General features: G+C 38.2%; 2 non-coding genes across 2 annotated transcripts; both read right to left on the bottom strand.

The window, feature by feature from the left end:
* Nucleotides 1–6,447: 6,447 nt before the first annotated feature.
* LOC111889914 (small nucleolar RNA R71) lies at nucleotides 6,448–6,554 on the bottom strand. Its single transcript, XR_002849666.1, has one exon. It is a non-coding gene; the product is annotated as a small nucleolar RNA R71 (small nucleolar RNA).
* An 8,316-nt stretch (nucleotides 6,555–14,870) lies between these two features.
* Nucleotides 14,871–14,977, bottom strand: LOC111889913 (small nucleolar RNA R71). Its single transcript, XR_002849665.2, has one exon. It is a non-coding gene; the product is annotated as a small nucleolar RNA R71 (small nucleolar RNA).
* Between the last annotated feature and the right edge of the window lie 1,647 nt (nucleotides 14,978–16,624).

Genomic DNA, 16,624 nt, shown 5'->3' with positions numbered 1-16,624 from the left:
GAGAAGGATGGTATGGAGTGCAAGGAGGAAACTAAAGGGACCAAACGCAAGCTTGAGGAAGATGAGGTCAAAGCCAAAAAGGAAAATTCGAAAAAGGCGTACAAAAGACGAGTTCAAGCTTACAAGAGGCGTTTCAAGGAACAGAAGATCCTAGTGGTAGACTCTTCAGACGATTCAACGTAGGATGCACGGAGTCCAACTCAAGACTCCAAGAAAAAGAAGCGCTTCTCGGGAGGCAACCCGAGTTTGGTTTGCAATTTTTTTTTTATTTTCTTTTTAGTTTTTGTGTTTTAGTCTTAAAAACATAGATCATATCATCCAACTCGCTTATAACATAATTAAACACTAAATGTGGGGACCCTAAAATGGAAGTAGTAATAATTGAGAATTTAGTTAAAAGTCAAATTTGATTTAGTATATATTTTTCCTTCCAGACAAAATTCACGACCTGACTTCTTCAGAATTCACGTTGTGAATCGTGAATAAACCGGATAATAAGTCAATAATACAGTTTAGCCATTTTATATTAGACTAAGTGGCCCAAGACCAATCCGTGAGTGCTTGGCCAATATTAAGCCCGGACGAAATTCACGACGTGAATTGTAATAAACTCACGACGTGAGTTTTGAATTGCACGGGACCATAGAATACAAACCTTGAAACCAGTTGGCTCTCATTTCTTTAATCCTCATGAAGTGAACAAGCAATTTGGTCCTCCTTTGCTCCGAGTTAGGCTGACAATACTCAATTTTCGTGCTTGCTTACGTAATAAATCCATACAAGGTAATGATTCTTCTATTCTATGTTTAATTTTTGCTCTAATAGTTGAATTTAGGGCTAGGGTTTGTTCATTTGTTAAATTGTATAAAATATGTCCTAAGATTCGTGAATTACCCTTGGAATATAGTTGATTATTGGTTGAAAATGTCATAGGAGTAAACCCCCATCACTATCATGGCCGATTTGTACAGAAACAAGACCAAATATTGAATCTGACTACGAACTCACGCCGTGAATTTTGAGGAATTCACGACGTGAATTCTGGACTATGCAGTTTCTTTGTTCCTTTTATTTCTAAACTGTTGGGTTTTTGTTTTGGCTGTGTTTGTTCCTTGTTTTTGCAGAGATGGCACCTAGAAAGGAAATACCTCTTGGGATTGCAAGTTTACACCCATTTTACAACTTTCCAACCAATACACCCCAGGATGTTTACACGCGATGGAATACTCGGTTGGGATGGCTTTACAACTGGGAGTTTGCTGTTGCTCCCACTATTCAGTGAGCAAGGTTGAGGGAGGTTGGCTTGGTTGATAGGATGTCCCAATACCTAACAATAATCTTTTTGGGGGACGGATTTCAATTTACATGCAATGGGTGGTTCAACTTGTTTAACATCCAGGAACGTGTTTATAAGGAGCTTTGCGTGGAGTTCCTTTCCACGGTGGCATTCCATGACAATGTCAGAGATGCTACTTTTCCCCGAGCTTTGGTCTTTCGTTTAGGAGGGGAGTATCGGGAGTGCAGTTTAGTGGAGTTTTCTCGCTGTATGGGGCTGTATGAAGCTCATGAGACCATCACTCATGAGTTTGTTTTATTTTTGAGGGACGCCACGCGGGTGTATGTGGATGGGGTTTCGGGGCCGGAGTTTTGGAGCAACATTGCCGCTGGTGTGTTTAATTCTGGTGTATCTCCCAGAGTAGCATCAAAAACCCGATACACCACCTCATCCATCGCTTAATCACCTTCTCCATTCGTCATAAACGTCACGGTGATAAAGTTACTAAAAGTAACTTGTTCTTTTTATGGTGCATCTTACAACCGGGTGTTTGCTGCAATATTCCATATTTCTTGGCCCGGTATTTGGCGGACTATGCAACAAGTGTTCGTCCCGGAAGCCCCATTTGTGGAGGGCATTTTGTTAAATGATTGGCCTGATCTTATGGCCTCTTTGTTCCTGACATCACTCGTTCTCTAACATGTATTAAGGGGAATGAGTTTAGTATGGGGTATCTGGAAACAATGAGGGTGGTAAAAAATTATGGGACACATTGGGGAATTCTTCGAGCTGATGATGAGGAGGAGGATCCGGCCGACCAACCTGAACCACAACCACGGCCGAGGCGTAGGAACGTAAGAGGAAGAGGAGAAAGAGGACAGCCAATGTATCCACCCGCCTCCATGATCGGTACACCTTTTGGGGGTGATATGGCTGGATATTTTGACCAGTTATCGTTGAGTGTCAATTGGATTGGAGGTACTATGGAGAACGTTGTCCGACACCTTGGGGTGGAGTAGCCACCTCATTTGGGGTATCATTACCCGATTTTCCCGAGGTAGACGGAGTATGGCGGATGTGGAGGTGACGGAGCGGGCACGAGCGGAGCGAACGATGAGGAGGAGGATGATTGAGTGTCTGTTTATTTTTTATTTTGTTTGGTTTGTTTTGTTTTGTTTTTATTTTGTTTTGTTTTGTTTTATTTTGTTGGGATTGTAAAAAAAAATTTAAGATATTATGTTACTTTTATTCTTCTTTGGTTGTTATTTCTCAGAATTGCTAGGAGCTCATAAAAAGGATATCGAGATATGAGCGCGTATGTGTTTTGCCGGGAGTGTTTAAAGTCGAGAGTCAAGACCCATATTTTAAATTAAGTGTGGGGTGAGTCAAGTGAGAAGAAATTTAGATAGAAGAGTCTTAATATGTTAAGACATGGGTGGAATTCAAGAATTAAAAGTGAAGTTGGAAGAAAAATATTTCTAATGTTCTAGTTTTCACGTCGTGAACTTGTTAAAGTTCACCTCGTGAGTCCGCATATGAAGATCTTCCAGAACCCGCTTTACAACGAGTTCACGTCGTGAGTTTTAGTGCATTCACATCGTGAATTTTTATTTTCCACAAAAAGGAGTTATATTTTTCCATATTCATTGTGTGGTTTACCACTATTCATTTTGGGGAATATTCGGAAGATTATTATGGTTCATTTTCACTACCATACAATGTGGTGTATGCTTTCCTACATTGTTCGTTCTATTTTTAAGATTTCCACCACATTTGTAGAAGATTGAAGGCTCGATTTCATGTTTTGCCGGTACATTCCTCACCCCGCGTGTTCAAGATCCAAGTTTCTATTTCTCAGAGTCCATATTCGAGATGCACGTTTTCCAAACTTTTGGAGATGCTTACGCCGCTATCCCAGGGGAGTCTGTTCCTTTTTCTCCATTTTCTTAATTTTGATTTATCCTGGGCATACAATGAGGGCATTGTATGAAATAAGTGTGGGGTAGGGGTAGAAAAAATAAACTGCTAGATAATGGTAAAATTTGAAAATTGAAATTTCTAATAATTGAATCTAGTATTAATAATTTGAACTGTAATTGCTAGTGTTGCATGGGATGATTCGATAAAAGCTCAAATGTTTAGTTGAGCCAATACACGTTATATTGCATTTGTGGCCTCCCTTATTTTAGTGAAATCATGGAACAAAAACATAACCCTGCTTAGTTTGAGGGATGCGATATGTTTAGCAGTCTAAACCTGAAATGTATCCAGGAAAGCTATGTCTTAACTAATAAAGGTTGAAGTTAAGCGCCTCTGCTTAAGCATGTAGGTTTTGAGTGAAAAAAGTGAGTTATATATGTAAAAAAAAGAGAGAGAAATTACTGAAAAGTAAGAATTCTTGAAGAATTTTGGAGCTATCAAAGTATGAAGATCAAAGATCAAAGTTCTAAGGAATCAAAAGTTGAAGATGCCAGAAATCATGAAAGAAGTGAATTCAAAGAAATCAAGATTAAACTATCAAGGAAGTGAAGAATTCAAGAGCCCCGAGTATTGGTATCTTAAAGTTGTAATTCTCTAGTTTATGTATGCTTGGGTAGCTTTACAAAAATACTTTGAGGTTAAGTAAGATTTTTGTGGATGGATTCGGAGGGTTGCATAAAATGAGCATTGTTCGAAAGAAGTGGGCGGGTGTTTATGAAGATTGTAAGTATTTAAAGTATGGGGTATTTTAGGAAAATTTTAGACACAAATGCATGCGTTGAGGTCTTGGCATAATGGCTGAGCTGGAATCGGATTGTTCTATGTGATGTTAGTAATAAAAGGTTAAGTTTAAATTTGCTTGAGGGCAAGCAAAGCCCAAGTGTGGGGTATTTTGATATTGCGATATTTATACCTATTTTTAGGCAATATTTAAGTACATTTTTATATATAAGTTGGTAATTTGTTTAGAATAATGGTACTTATGAGTTTAAATGTTATTTGCAGCCAAAAAGAAGACATTTTGAAGAAAAGGGACTAAAAACGTTAAAGGAAAAAACTTTGGGAGTTAAAAGATTAAAGGACAAGAAAATCAGGGAAAAGCGTTCTCACGTCGTGAGAACTGGAAGATTCACGACGTGAGCTTAAGTTCTAGAAGATATGTACGCGGGTGAAGGAATCCTTGCCGAACACGGTCATCTTGTATTCACGACGTGAATATTTTGTTGTTCACGATGTGAATTATTAAAATTGGGAAACTATATGTGTCCTTGACCATTACGAATTGAATAGACTTTTGGCAGAAGAAAGAGATTCCAGAAGGCGAAATTCAGAAGAAAAAGAGATCTGGAAGTGGTTTTCAACACCAAAGAAGAAGAAGTTCATAATTTGCTTTATAAACTTGGTACATTAAACATGTGTTTGATTATAGCTTTTGATTATTTAGTTGTTAATATGTCCAGCTAAATCTAGCTGCTTCTGTTAGCTAGATGAAGCTGGAACTCATGGTTTGAATGCATTAGATTAGACTTTATTTGTTGGTTATATGCTTGTGTTGATTGATTTTACCTAGCATGTTTAGTTAATGATTTAATTGCTTTAAATTCTTGTTTTGTGTAGTTAGTGAGTACAAATCTGCATGAATATGAATACCTAATAACAAAGTGAACACTAGTTTATTAGAGCTAAGATCAAACCAATCTTAGATAAGTAATTGAATCATTGAATTAAGATGTGTTAGAGAACTCATATTATGACTGTAATTGTGTTTTGATTAATCAATCTTCATAGCTCCAATCTTATTTGATAATTGATTCTGTGTTAACTATTATGTGACTATACATAGATTTACATGAATTGATTAATAATTAGTAGGTTTAGAACTAAACTGCTAATACTTCTTAAATTGGTAACCAACGGTAATAATCTTAACTAATGTATAACCATTGAGTGAAAGTGGATTCGAACTAACAGAAGTATTTTGTTTATTGATTGAGTTTTTGATAAAGAATTAAGTTCATCTAAACTTGCAAAATTAGATACAAACCCTTTTAGCTTATTAATAATTAGATTAATTTAGTAGTGAATATATAAATTAATAACACCGTTCCCTGTGATCGACACCCGACTTACCCAAGCTATACTGTAATTTGACTAGGTACACTGCCTATAAGTGCATAGTTAGTCTAAGTTTGTTAGGTTATAAATATTAAAATTAGTGGGTACTTTCGTGCACATCAAGTTTTTGGCGCCGTTGCCGGGGAACGGCCAGTTTATTAGTTTATTTATTTGCATTAGATTAAGCGATCCTTTTTATGGGATAAAACCTGCAAAAAGTTAATTAGTTTTGAGTTAATTAGATTAGTTTATTAGCATTTTAATTATCCAACAAATATTTTGATTTTATTTTCTGACACAGAACTCAAGACGCGAGTTATATATACTCATGACGTGAGAGCTGTGATTTTTAGTTTTTAGTATTTTCCTATTTTAGTTCAGTTTTACGTTTTTATTTTGTCGAGTTGCAGGAGTTCATGACCAGAGGTTCTAACACGCCTTTGGTGCCACCGATTGAAGATCCAGAAGCTGCACTTCACAAAAAGACTGATAAGAAGACGCCATTGCAAGAACTAAAGTCAGCATTTTCAAGGAAGTCGGGAAAGAAGAAAGGAGAGACAAGTTCATCCTCAAAGAACAAGAGCAAGCTTGAACACTTGGATCAAATACCCGTCCAAACCGAATCCGAATACGATACCGAGCCTGAATTTGAAGAACATATGAGCGAACCCGAAAACGAGCCGAGGAACGAGATGGAAGACATTGAGGAGATGTCCATGGGAGCTTACAAGAAGCGGATCCGAGAAGATGTGGGTCTCAGTTTAGTCCAACCCGCAATACCTGCCACTGCCACATTTGAGCTGAAGGGGCACATCTTGACTGCACTTAAGGATATCCCATCATATGGGAAAGATCATGAGGATGCTTTTAAGCATCTAGATGAAGTCAATGACATTGCAGATTACTTTAATGTCCCAAATGTCAACAGAAACACCGTCTTGCTTAGGATGCTTCCCATTACTTTCAAGGGAGCTGCTAAAGAGTGGTTAAAATCACTTCCACCGGGTACAATCACCACTTGGGCTCAAATGCGTGAGCAATTTCTGGACCAGTTTTTCCCACCATCCAAGATAGCTAAACTCAAGAAGGCAATAGCCAACTTTGAACAACAGCCGGGGGAGTCATTATACGAAGCATGGGAGCGGTACAAGGGCTTACTCAGAAACTGCCCTCAGCATGATCTTAATGTGCAACAAGAGATGTCAATTTTCTATGATGGGTCAACGTTATGACAAGACAACTCCTTGATTCTCAAGGATCTTTGACAAAGAAAATTTCAAGGGAGGTCAAGGAGTTAATTGAAGAATTCGCAAAGCACTCTCGTGAGTACCATAACCCTAGGCAAGATGGAATCAAAGGCGGTGGAGGGCACAAACTGAAGAAATAGCAGCCATGATAGCTATGCTAAATAATATGGACCGGAGGTTGACACAAATGGACCACTCAATTCATGCCATAAGAGTTGGTTGCAAGAGGTGTAATGGTCCACACTTGACCAAGGACTGCAATTTAGATGAGTTTGGGAACAAAAAAGCTCAAGTGTGCTACTCGAGTGGGGACAAGTATGATGAAGACTGGAGGAAACCAAAGAAGGATTGGCTGCCATATGAAGAATATAAGAAGCAAATAGAAGAGAAGTATAGGCAGACAGGTCAAGGCTTCTACCAAAAGGAGCAGCCGCCAGCTGAGAAGAAACCCGATCTAGAGACCATGTTGATGAAGTTTATGGAAGCCTCGGAAAAGAGACACGAGGCTACTGATTCTGCTATTAATGACCAAAGAACTTTGGTAAAAAAATCATCACGCATTGATGGTAGAACATCAAGCTTTAATAAAAAATCAACAAGCCTCCATTAATAGTCTTGAAGTACAACTTGGTCAACTAGCCACTCTGGTTCATGAGAAGCTGTCCTCGAAAGATCCCGAAACGAAGGCCCAATCTCATGTAATGGCCATAGATACTGAAGAAGAGGCCATCTCTGAGTTCTTAGAAGCCTTAGAATTTGAACAACAGCAGCCCGATACAAAGTCAAAGAAGCCCAAGCTCTAGAATCATGATACTGCTGAATTGACGAACTCACGACGTGAGCCATATAAGCTCACGACGTGGGCCCGTCATGAACAGAAAATTTTTGTAGTTGTTTCGGTTTATCAACCACATCTGCCGTTTCCTTCCCGAGCTGCCCTTAGTCCACTGGAAAGAGAGCATCTAGAGTTTGTTAAGCATGTGAAGGGTATCCCGATTAATACCCCCTGTGTCGAGTACTTATCCAAAATTCCCGAGTATCAAAAATTACTGCAAGACTTGAGAGCCACTCGGCAACAACTGAAGAAAAGTTCTAAGGTGATTCTAAGTGAGCAAAGCTCAAAAGCTGTGTTGGGAGAGATACCTAAGAAGATGGGAGATCCTGGACGCCTCACCCTTCCATGTGAGTTTGGTAACAATATGAAGGTTGATGCTTTAGCCGATTCTGGGGCTAGCATTAATTTGATGCCTTATTCATTTTATCAGAAGTTGAATATTCAAAAGTTGAAGGCTACACGAATGACTATTCACATGGCGAACCGTTCAGTGACACAGCCCCGGGGCATTGTGGAGGATATTTTAGTAAAAATTGGAAAATTTGTTTTTCCAATAGATTTTGTAGTGTTGGATATGAAAGAAGATCCCAATGTTCCAATTATCCTTGGTCGTCCATTACTTAACACTGCTGGAGCTCTTGTTGATATTCGCAAGTCTAAGCTCACCTTGAGGGTTGGTGATGAAAAAGAAATTTTTGGGATAGAAGATGGCTTTCAAAGGAATCATGTTCAAGAAGAGGTGTTCACCATTAATGAAGACAATGAATTAGAAGAATTAGAAAAGCTTATGGAAGAAGAGATCAAGACAGTTCATCAAGTCAAAAGAACAAAACCAAGAGCATATGTTCCATATTTGGTTGAAGTCGTTGCTTACAAGAGTCCACCTTCTTGGGTAAGCAAGGAAGATGGTGAGATAACAAGTGATGAATAGGAGGTTACTTCAAAGGTGACAAAGCCAATAGTGAAAGAGGAGAAGGATGGTATGGAGTGCAAGGAGGAAACTAAAGGGACCAAACGCAAGCTTGAGGAAGATGAGGTCAAAGCCAAAAAGGAAAATTCGAAAAAGGCGTACAAAAGACGAGTTCAAGCTTACAAGAGGCGTTTCAAGGAACAGAAGATCCTAGTGGTAGACTCTTCAGACGATTCAACGTAGGATGCACGGAGTCCAACTCAAGACTCCAAGAAAAAGAAGCGCTTCTCGGGAGGCAACCCGAGTTTGGTTTGCAATTTTTTTTTTATTTTCTTTTTAGTTTTTGTGTTTTAGTCTTAAAAACATAGATCATATCATCCAACTCGCTTATAACATAATTAAACACTAAATGTGGGGACCCTAAAATGGAAGTAGTAATAATTGAGAATTTAGTTAAAAGTCAAATTTGATTTAGTATATATTTTTCCTTCCAGACAAAATTCACGACCTGACTTCTTCAGAATTCACGTTGTGAATCGTGAATAAACCGGATAATAAGTCAATAATACAGTTTAGCCATTTTATATTAGACTAAGTGGCCCAAGACCAATCCGTGAGTGCTTGGCCAATATTAAGCCCGGACGAAATTCACGACGTGAATTGTAATAAACTCACGACGTGAGTTTTGAATTGCACGGGACCATAGAATACAAACCTTGAAACCAGTTGGCTCTCATTTCTTTAATCCTCATGAAGTGAACAAGCAATTTGGTCCTCCTTTGCTCCGAGTTAGGCTGACAATACTCAATTTTCGTGCTTGCTTACGTAATAAATCCATACAAGGTAATGATTCTTCTATTCTATGTTTAATTTTTGCTCTAATAGTTGAATTTAGGGCTAGGGTTTGTTCATTTGTTAAATTGTATAAAATATGTCCTAAGATTCGTGAATTACCCTTGGAATATAGTTGATTATTGGTTGAAAATGTCATAGGAGTAAACCCCCATCACTATCATGGCCGATTTGTACAGAAACAAGACCAAATATTGAATCTGACTACGAACTCACGCCGTGAATTTTGAGGAATTCACGACGTGAATTCTGGACTATGCAGTTTCTTTGTTCCTTTTATTTCTAAACTGTTGGGTTTTTGTTTTGGCTGTGTTTGTTCCTTGTTTTTGCAGAGATGGCACCTAGAAAGGAAATACCTCTTGGGATTGCAAGTTTACACCCATTTTACAACTTTCCAACCAATACACCCCAGGATGTTTACACGCGATGGAATACTCGGTTGGGATGGCTTTACAACTGGGAGTTTGCTGTTGCTCCCACTATTCAGTGAGCAAGGTTGAGGGAGGTTGGCTTGGTTGATAGGATGTCCCAATACCTAACAATAATCTTTTTGGGGGACGGATTTCAATTTACATGCAATGGGTGGTTCAACTTGTTTAACATCCAGGAACGTGTTTATAAGGAGCTTTGCGTGGAGTTCCTTTCCACGGTGGCATTCCATGACAATGTCAGAGATGCTACTTTTCCCCGAGCTTTGGTCTTTCGTTTAGGAGGGGAGTATCGGGAGTGCAGTTTAGTGGAGTTTTCTCGCTGTATGGGGCTGTATGAAGCTCATGAGACCATCACTCATGAGTTTGTTTTATTTTTGAGGGACGCCACGCGGGTGTATGTGGATGGGGTTTCGGGGCCGGAGTTTTGGAGCAACATTGCCGCTGGTGTGTTTAATTCTGGTGTATCTCCCAGAGTAGCATCAAAAACCCGATACACCACCTCATCCATCGCTTAATCACCTTCTCCATTCGTCATAAACGTCACGGTGATAAAGTTACTAAAAGTAACTTGTTCTTTTTATGGTGCATCTTACAACCGGGTGTTTGCTGCAATATTCCATATTTCTTGGCCCGGTATTTGGCGGACTATGCAACAAGTGTTCGTCCCGGAAGCCCCATTTGTGGAGGGCATTTTGTTAAATGATTGGCCTGATCTTATGGCCTCTTTGTTCCTGACATCACTCGTTCTCTAACATGTATTAAGGGGAATGAGTTTAGTATGGGGTATCTGGAAACAATGAGGGTGGTAAAAAATTATGGGACACATTGGGGAATTCTTCGAGCTGATGATGAGGAGGAGGATCCGGCCGACCAACCTGAACCACAACCACGGCCGAGGCGTAGGAACGTAAGAGGAAGAGGAGAAAGAGGACAGCCAATGTATCCACCCGCCTCCATGATCGGTACACCTTTTGGGGGTGATATGGCTGGATATTTTGACCAGTTATCGTTGAGTGTCAATTGGATTGGAGGTACTATGGAGAACGTTGTCCGACACCTTGGGGTGGAGTAGCCACCTCATTTGGGGTATCATTACCCGATTTTCCCGAGGTAGACGGAGTATGGCGGATGTGGAGGTGACGGAGCGGGCACGAGCGGAGCGAACGATGAGGAGGAGGATGATTGAGTGTCTGTTTATTTTTTATTTTGTTTGGTTTGTTTTGTTTTGTTTTTATTTTGTTTTGTTTTGTTTTATTTTGTTGGGATTGTAAAAAAAAATTTAAGATATTATGTTACTTTTATTCTTCTTTGGTTGTTATTTCTCAGAATTGCTAGGAGCTCATAAAAAGGATATCGAGATATGAGCGCGTATGTGTTTTGCCGGGAGTGTTTAAAGTCGAGAGTCAAGACCCATATTTTAAATTAAGTGTGGGGTGAGTCAAGTGAGAAGAAATTTAGATAGAAGAGTCTTAATATGTTAAGACATGGGTGGAATTCAAGAATTAAAAGTGAAGTTGGAAGAAAAATATTTCTAATGTTCTAGTTTTCACGTCGTGAACTTGTTAAAGTTCACCTCGTGAGTCCGCATATGAAGATCTTCCAGAACCCGCTTTACAACGAGTTCACGTCGTGAGTTTTAGTGCATTCACATCGTGAATTTTTATTTTCCACAAAAAGGAGTTATATTTTTCCATATTCATTGTGTGGTTTACCACTATTCATTTTGGGGAATATTCGGAAGATTATTATGGTTCATTTTCACTACCATACAATGTGGTGTATGCTTTCCTACATTGTTCGTTCTATTTTTAAGATTTCCACCACATTTGTAGAAGATTGAAGGCTCGATTTCATGTTTTGCCGGTACATTCCTCACCCCGCGTGTTCAAGATCCAAGTTTCTATTTCTCAGAGTCCATATTCGAGATGCACGTTTTCCAAACTTTTGGAGATGCTTACGCCGCTATCCCAGGGGAGTCTGTTCCTTTTTCTCCATTTTCTTAATTTTGATTTATCCTGGGCATACAATGAGGGCATTGTATGAAATAAGTGTGGGGTAGGGGTAGAAAAAATAAACTGCTAGATAATGGTAAAATTTGAAAATTGAAATTTCTAATAATTGAATCTAGTATTAATAATTTGAACTGTAATTGCTAGTGTTGCATGGGATGATCCGATAAAAGCTCAAATGTTTAGTTGAGCCAATACACGTTATATTGCATTTGTGGCCTCCCTTATTTTAGTGAAATCATGGAACAAAAACATAACCCTGCTTAGTTTGAGGGATGCGATATGTTTAGCAGTCTAAACCTGAAATGTATCCAGGAAAGCTATGTCTTAACTAATAAAGGTTGAAGTTAAGCGCCTCTGCTTAAGCATGTAGGTTTTGAGTGAAAAAAGTGAGTTATATATGTAAAAAAAAGAGAGAGAAATTACTGAAAAGTAAGAATTCTTGAAGAATTTTGGAGCTATCAAAGTATGAAGATCAAAGATCAAAGTTCTAAGGAATCAAAAGTTGAAGATGCCAGAAATCATGAAAGAAGTGAATTCAAAGAAATCAAGATTAAACTATCAAGGAAGTGAAGAATTCAAGAGCCCCGAGTATTGGTATCTTAAAGTTGTAATTCTCTAGTTTATGTATGCTTGGGTAGCTTTACAAAAATACTTTGAGGTTAAGTAAGATTTTTGTGGATGGATTCGGAGGGTTGCATAAAATGAGCATTGTTCGAAAGAAGTGGGCGGGTGTTTATGAAGATTGTAAGTATTTAAAGTATGGGGTATTTTAGGAAAATTTTAGACACAAATGCATGCGTTGAGGTCTTGGCATAATGGCTGAGCTGGAATCGGATTGTTCTATGTGATGTTAGTAATAAAAGGTTAAGTTTAAATTTGCTTGAGGGCAAGCAAAGCCCAAGTGTGGGGTATTTTGATATTGCGATATTTATACCTATTTTTAGGCAATATTTAAGTACATTTTTATATATAAGTTGGTAATTTGTTTAGAATAATGGTACTTATGAGTTTAAATGTTATTTGCAGCCAAAAAGAAGACATTTTGAAGAAAAGGGACTAAAAACGTTAAAGGAAAAAACTTTGGGAGTTAAAAGATTAAAGGACAAGAAAATCAGGGAAAAGCGTTCTCACGTCGTGAGAACTGGAAGATTCACGACGTGAGCTTAAGTTCTAGAAGATATGTACGCGGGTGAAGGAATCCTTGCCGAACACGGTCATCTTGTATTCACGACGTGAATATTTTGTTGTTCACGATGTGAATTATTAAAATTGGGAAACTATATGTGTCCTTGACCATTACGAATTGAATAGACTTTTGGCAGAAGAAAGAGATTCCAGAAGGCGAAATTCAGAAGAAAAAGAGATCTGGAAGTGGTTTTCAACACCAAAGAAGAAGAAGTTCATAATTTGCTTTATAAACTTGGTACATTAAACATGTGTTTGATTATAGCTTTTGATTATTTAGTTGTTAATATGTCCAGCTAAATCTAGCTGCTTCTGTTAGCTAGATGAAGCTGGAACTCATGGTTTGAATGCATTAGATTAGACTTTATTTGTTGGTTATATGCTTGTGTTGATTGATTTTACCTAGCATGTTTAGTTAATGATTTAATTGCTTTAAATTCTTGTTTTGTGTAGTTAGTGAGTACAAATCTGCATGAATATGAATACCTAATAACAAAGTGAACACTAGTTTATTAGAGCTAAGATCAAACCAATCTTAGATAAGTAATTGAATCATTGAATTAAGATGTGTTAGAGAACTCATATTATGACTGTAATTGTGTTTTGATTAATCAATCTTCATAGCTCCAATCTTATTTGATAATTGATTCTGTGTTAACTATTATGTGACTATACATAGATTTACATGAATTGATTAATAATTAGTAGGTTTAGAACTAAACTGCTAATACTTCTTAAATTGGTAACCAACGGTAATAATCTTAACTAATGTATAACCATTGAGTGAAAGTGGATTCGAACTAACAGAAGTATTTTGTTTATTGATTGAGTTTTTGATAAAGAATTAAGTTCATCTAAACTTGCAAAATTAGATACAAACCCTTTTAGCTTATTAATAATTAGATTAATTTAGTAGTGAATATATAAATTAATAACACCGTTCCCTGTGATCGACACCCGACTTACCCAAGCTATACTGTAATTTGACTAGGTACACTGCCTATAAGTGCATAGTTAGTCTAAGTTTGTTAGGTTATAAATATTAAAATTAATGGGTACTTTCGTGCACATCAAGTTTTTGGCGCCGTTGCCGGGGAACGGCCAGTTTATTAGTTTATTTATTTGCATTAGATTAAGCGATCCTTTTTATGGGATAAAACCTGCAAAAAGTTAATTAGTTTTGAGTTAATTAGATTAGTTTATTAGCATTTTAATTATCCAACAAATATTTTGATTTTATTTTCTGACACAGAACTCAAGACGCGAGTTATATATACTCATGACGTGAGAGCTGTGATTTTTAGTTTTTAGTATTTTCCTATTTTAGTTCAGTTTTACGTTTTTATTTTGTCGATTTGCAGGAGTTCATGACCAGAGGTTTTAACACGCCTTTGGTGCCACCGATTGAAGATCCAGAAGCTGCACTTCACAAAAAGACTGATAAGAAGACGCCATTGCAAGAACTAAAGTCAGCATTTTCAAGGAAGTCGGGAAAGAAGAAAGGAGAGACAAGTTCATCCTCAAAGAACAAGAGCAAGCTTGAACACTTGGATCAAATACCCGTCCAAACCGAATCCGAATACGATACCGAGCCTGAATTTGAAGAACATATGAGCGAACCCGAAAACGAGCCGAGGAACGAGATGGCAGACATTGAGGAGATGTCCATGGGAGCTTACAAGAAGCGGATCCGAGAAGATGTGGGTCTCAGTTTAGTCCAACCCGCAATACCTGCCACTGCCACATTTGAGCTGAAGGGGCACATCTTGACTGCACTTAAGGATATCCCATCATATGGGAAAGATCATGAGGATGCTTTTAAGCATCTAGATGAAGTCAATGACATTGCAGATTACTTTAATGTCCCAAATGTCAACAGAAACACCGTCTTGCTTAGGATGCTTCCCATTACTTTCAAGGGAGCTGCTAAAGAGTGGTTAAAATCACTTCCACCGGGTACAATCACCACTTGGGCTCAAATGCGTGAGCAATTTCTGGACCAGTTTTTCCCACCATCCAAGATAGCTAAACTCAAGAAGGCAATAGCCAACTTTGAACAACAGCCGGGGGAGTCATTATACGAAGCATGGGAGCGGTACAAGGGCTTACTCAGAAACTGCCCTCAACATGATCTTAATGTGCAACAAGAGATGTCAATTTTCTATGATGGGTCAACGTTATAACAAGACAACTCCTTGATTCTCAAGGATCTTTGACAAAGAAAATTTCAAGGGAGGTCAAGGAGTTAATTGAAGAATTCGCAAAGCACTCTCGTGAGTACCATAACCCTAGGCAAGATGGAATCAAAGGCGGTGGAGGTGCACAAACTGTAGAAATAGCAGCCATGATAGCTATGCTAAATAATATGGACCGGAGGTTGACACAAATGGACCACTCAATTCATGCCATAAGAGTTGGTTGCAAGAGGTGTAATGGTCCACACTTGACCAAGGACTGCAATTTAGATGAGTTTGGGGAATATTCAGAAGATTATTATGGTTCATTTTCACTACCATACAATGTAGGAATATTCGGAAGATTATTATAGAAGATTGAAGGCTCGATTTCATGTTTTGCCGGTACATTCCTCATCTCGCGTGTTCAAGATCCAAGTTTCTATTTCTCAGATTCCATATTCGAGATGCACGTTTTCCACACTTTTGGAGATGCTTACGCCGCTATCCCAGGGGAGGCTGTTCCTTTTTCTCCCTTTTCTTAATTTTGATTTATCCTAGGCATACAATGAGGGCATTGTATGAAATAAATGTGGGGTAGGGGGTAGAAAAAGTAAACTGCTAGATAATGGTAAAATTTGAAAATTGAAATTTCTAATAATTGAATCTAGTATTAATAATTTGAACTGTAGTTGCTAGTGTTGCATGGGATGATCCGATAAGAGCTCAAATGTTTAGTTGAGCCAATACACGTTATAGTGCATTTGTGGCTTCCCTTATTTTAGTGAAATCATGGAACAAAAACATAACCCCATTTAGTTTGAGGGATACGATATGTTTAGCAGCCTAAACCTGAAATGTATCCAGGAAACCTATGTCTTAACCAATAAAGGTTGAAGTTAAGCACCCCTGCTTAAGCATGTAGGTTTTGAGTGAAAAAAGTGATTTATAAATCGGAAATCAGGAAACAACAAATAGACTGAGAGAATGATTATAATCGATGTTTCATGTCTATACGATACTAGAATGGAGGAATATATGATCCCTTATCTAAAGGACACGTTTCTGATATGATCAGAGTTCGACAACGGCTTTTGAAACCTACGATTGTTGATCAGGTTCCGAAGTCATACGCAATATAGTTATTAGACTTATCCAAGTGCGATTCTATTGGATTAGGTGTCTAAGCCCATAACTATTTTGGTATGTACTTGACCCGATTGTGAGCATGGTCCTTTTGGGTTGCCTTCACGATAGCAACTGATAGGATGAACTAAGGAGAAAGAGGACTAATTATGATTTATTAATATATTATATGATTAATATATTAAAAGAAAAATCATATTATTCTAAGGAAGGAGTCCATGGGCTGTTTAGGGTCTAAGTAGTCAGATTAGGGTTTCCTGGTTGAAAACCCTAATAGCCTACCTATATAAGGAACCCCTAAGGCCCCAAAAACGTGGTGAAGTAATCCCTAAGGGTTCTAGGACGTTTTTGGTGCCTCCTACCTCTCTCCTTATTCATCTTGTTGCTCATGGTGTTTGTGACTCCATTAGAGGTGCAACATTTGAGGCACTAAGCTTTCAAAGGTCAAGATCAAGAGGAAT

The sequence above is a fragment of the Lactuca sativa genome, chromosome 4 (assembly GCF_002870075.4).
Source record: "Lactuca sativa cultivar Salinas chromosome 4, Lsat_Salinas_v11, whole genome shotgun sequence".
Lineage (NCBI taxonomy): Eukaryota > Viridiplantae > Streptophyta > Magnoliopsida > Asterales > Asteraceae > Lactuca > Lactuca sativa.
The sequence above is the reverse complement of the archived record's forward strand: the minus strand, read 5'-3'. Positions and strand labels throughout refer to the sequence as shown.